The following is a 4,210-nucleotide window of genomic DNA, read 5'->3' as shown; positions in this document are numbered from 1 at the left end:
ACCTACATGTGGATAGGGATCTGAAGATGGCCGTAGACAACGAGACAGGATCTGAGATACAGATGTGCTATTAACCTTCACAACAAAGGACGTTCGTCCAAATTCAGGGGTTTTGATGAACATTTTACAGGCACTGTGTCTGTATATGCACTCTAAGCACAGCTTCATTTCGGAGGGAGAGGCTGTCAGCAAGAGGAACACATCATGTGGAACACTAGCGAGGTACACTGCTGTCCCCTTTACATTGTTCAGTTTAGCAGCTGTGTGGATCTGGCTTTGCTAAAGGCGACATTCATGGAAATAAGGCAGCATTAAGGAAAACAGTTTCCAATGATATCACCAGGAAGCAGACACGCCCGCTCGTGGGATTATAAAAGCAGCAACACTCCGCGATTAGATAGAGAGCAGATCTACACCAGCATTCTGACCGTAACTCTGACAGACCCCAGTGAAGATGCAGAAAGCGCTGTTCCTGGTGCTTGTACTTCTCGTGCTGACTCAGAGCAATCCTACTGGAGCGAGACTAGATATTATGGAAGGAAGTAAGAATCTCTCAACGTTCTCCAACACTAAAGCCGCTGGGGTTCATGCAGATTAATTTTAAATCGATTGTATTTTCTTTGTGTGCAATAGTTTGATAGGTTAAGAGATGTGGATTGTGAGATTCTAAAACAAACTGAAGAATTCAGGATAAACAATCTCCATTGGTAAATCTCTGATATTTTAGTCACTATCGGAGTGTTTCGCGGGGCTTGTTGGTTTTGTGAGCTGGTCCACACGGATCAATAATGAAACCACAAGTTACTGAGCGGGGCACGTTGCTGGGTCATAGTGGGATCATTGATCCGGATAGCAAACTCTGTCATTGTCCTTATTGCAGAATTCAGTTACTGTTCCTGGTCACTGACACTGCTACAGATTGTGAGAGTGTGGACTGTGTGTGAAGACAGGATCAGCATCTCCATCAGCCATTTCTCCCCATTTAATTTTCACTGTACTTCGGTACAGGAGGTAGAGGGTGGGAGTTCGTACAGACCAGGATGTGGAGGGACGGAGTGATTTGTACAGAACAGGATGTGGAGGGACGGAGTGAATTTGTACAGACCAGGAGCTGGAGGGAGGGAGTTTGTAAACACCAGGAGGTGGAGGGACTGAGTTTGTACGAACCAGGAGGAGGAGGGAGTGAGTTTGTACAGGCCATGAGGTGGAGGGAGTGAGTTTGTAAACACCAGGAGGTGGAGGGAGGGAGGGAGTTTGCACAGACCAGGAGGTGGAGGGAGGCAGTGTACTTGTACAGACCAGGAGGAGGAGGGGGGAGTGGGTTTATACAGACCAGGAGGTGGAGTGGGTGAGTTTGTAAACACCAGGAGGTGGAGGGAGGGAGTGAGTTTGTACAGACCAGGAGGTGGAGGGAGTTAGTTTGTACAGACCAGGACGTGGAGGGTGTGAGTTTGTACAGAGCAGGAGGAGAAGGGTGTTAGTTTGTACAGACAAGGAGGTGGAGGGAGGGAGTTTGTACAAGACCAGGAGGTGGAGGGAGGGAGTTTGTACAGACCAGGAGGTGGATGGAGTGAATTTGTACAGACCAGGAGGTGGAGGGAGTGTGTTTGTGAAGACCAGGAGGTGGAGGGAGTGAGGGAGTTTGAAAAGACCAGGAGGTGGAGGGAGTGAGTTTGTACAGACCAGGAGGTAGAGGGAGTGAGTTTGTATAGACCAGGAGGTGGAGGGAGTGAGTTTGTACAGACCAGGAGGTGGGGGCAAGGAGTGAGTTTGTACAGACCAGAAGGTGGAGGGAGGGAGTGAGTTTGTACAGACCAGGAGGTGGAGGGAGGGAGTTTGTACAGGCCAAGAGGTGGAGGGAGTGAGTTTGTACAGACCAGTAGGTGGAGGGAGTGAGTTTGTACAGACCAGGAGGTGGAGGGAGGGAGTTTGTACAGACCAGGAGGTGGAGGGAGTGCGTTTGTACAGACCAGGAGGAGGAGGGAGGGAGTGGGTTTGTACAGACCAGGAGGTGGAGGGAGAGAGTGAATTTGTACAGACCAGGAGGTGGAGGGATTGAATTTGTACAGACCAGGAGGTGGAGGGAGTGAGTTTGTCAATACCAGGAGGTAGAGGGAGTGAGGGAGTTTGTACTGACCAGGAGGTGGAGGGAGTGAGTTTGTACAGACCAGGAGGTGGAGGGAGTTTGTACAGACGAGAAGTTGGAGGGGGTGTATTTGTACAGTCCAGGAGGTGGAGGGAGGGAGTTTGTACAGACCAGGAGGTGGAGGGAGGGAGTTTCTACAGACCAGGAGGTGGAGGGAGGGAGTTTGTACAGACCAGGAGGTGGAGGGAGTTTGTACAGACCAGGAGGTGGCGGGAGGGAGGGAGTTTGTACAGACCAGGAGGTGGAGGGAGACGGTGAGTTTGTACAGACCAGGAGGTGGAGAGAGTGAGTTTGTACAGACCAGGAGGCGGAGGGAGGGAGGGAGTTTGTACAGGCCAAGAGGTGGAGGGAGTGAGTTTGTACAGACCAGTAGGTGGAGGGAGTGAGTTTGTACAGACCAGGAGGTGGAGGGAGGGAGTTTGTACAGACCAGGAGGGGAAGGAATGCGTTTGTAAAGACCAGGAGGAGGAGGGAGGGAGTGGGTTTGTACAGACCAGGAGGTGGAGGGAGAGAGTGAATTTGTACAGACCAGGAGGTGGAGGGATTGAATTTGTACAGACCAGGAGGTGGAGGGAGTGAGTTTGTCAATACCAGGAGGTAGAGGGAGTGAGGGAGTTTGTACTGACCAGGAGGTGGAGGGAGTGAGTTTGTACAGACCAGGAGGTGGAGGGAGTTTGTACAGACGAGGAGTTGGAGGGGGTGTATTTGTACAGTCCAGGAGGTGGAGGGAGGGAGTTTGTACAGACCAGGAGGTGGAGGGAGGGAGTTTCTACAGACCAGGAGGTGGAGGGAGGGAGTTTGTACAGACCAGGAGGTGGAGGGAGTTTGTACAGGCCAGGAGGTGGCGGGAGGGAGGGAGTTTGTACAGACCAGGAGGTGGAGGGAGACGGTGAGTTTGTACAGACCAGGAGGTGGAGAGAGTTAGTTTGTACAGACCAGGAGGTGGAGGGAGGGAGGGAGTTTGTACAGACCAGGAGGTGGAGGGAGTCTGTACAGACCAGGAGGTGGAGGGAGACGGTGAGTTTGTACAGACCAGGAGGTAGAGGGAGTCTGTACAGACCAGGAGGTGGAGGGAGGGACGGAGTTTGTACAGACCAGGAGGTGGAGGGAGTCTGTACAGACCAGGAGGTGGAGGGCGTGAGTTTGTACAGACTAGGAGGTGGAGGGCGTGAGTTTGTACAGACCAGGAGGTGGAGGGAGTCTGTACAGACCAGGAGGTGGAGGGAGTGAGTTTGTACAGACCAGGAGGTGGAGGGAGTGAGTTTGTACAGACCAGGAGGTGGAGTGAGTGAGCTCGTACAGACCAAGAGATGGAGAAACGGAGTGGGCTTTTTCAAGTTCTGGAGTGGGAGGCTGTAAACTGTGGAATATTATTATATACAACAAACCTAATGTTGCTGCTTTGTGCCGAGTGTGTCCCTGTCAGGCTGACAGATTCTGCTTTCTGTTTTCTCATTGTTCTCCATCAGGCTGATCAACCCGTAATTAATTCCTTCATCATGTTTTCTTTTACTTTTAGGGGGTTATCGTTCAAAACATCCGCCGAGTGACGTGACCAGACTCAGTGATGAGCCAATCACTGAGAAGATGATACCTGACGTTCCCCTTTCCCGGAAAAAAAAAAAATTCTATCGAAAGATGAATGGTCAAAACGGTATTGAAGGTAAAGATGAATGATCCAGTGAGGGGCGACCATCAACCCGGGATCTCCATGTTCTCTCTGAATGGAAGCTTCTTTCCTGGACAACAGGCTAATTTATTACTTCACTCCTCTAACACCTGACCTTGTATTCCTGCTGTCTGGATAATGGCCTGTAATCAGAAATAAAACTTACTGCATTGGTCACTGCTTCATGTCTTGTTAACCCTCAGGATCAGGCTGTCTGTAGCGAAGGTGTCCGGTTTGAATTGAGGCTGGGAACAGATGTGTACATTCCAGATAAAGGGGAGGGGAGGTCGATGCAAATGGTCTGAGATAAGATAGGGGGCCACAATATCAGCTCTCTGACCACTTACATGTGAGGGTGTCTCACAAATACTGGGCTATGGAGAACGAGCTGGGGG

The 4,210-nt window shown here is 50.9% G+C and overlaps 1 long non-coding RNA gene across 1 annotated transcript; it reads left to right on the top strand.

Annotated features, from left to right (window-relative positions):
* The first annotated feature begins 291 nt into the window (after positions 1–291).
* LOC140399696 (uncharacterized) lies at positions 292–3,990 on the top strand. The gene is made up of 2 exons (XR_011937792.1): positions 292–542; positions 3,666–3,990. It is a non-coding gene; the product is annotated as an uncharacterized lncRNA (long non-coding RNA).
* Positions 3,991–4,210: the final 220 nt, after the last annotated feature.

The sequence above is a fragment of the Scyliorhinus torazame genome, chromosome 23, assembly GCF_047496885.1.
Source record: "Scyliorhinus torazame isolate Kashiwa2021f chromosome 23, sScyTor2.1, whole genome shotgun sequence".
Classification (NCBI taxonomy): Eukaryota; Metazoa; Chordata; class Chondrichthyes; order Carcharhiniformes; family Scyliorhinidae; genus Scyliorhinus; species Scyliorhinus torazame.
The sequence above is the reverse complement of the archived record's forward strand: the minus strand, read 5'-3'. Positions and strand labels throughout refer to the sequence as shown.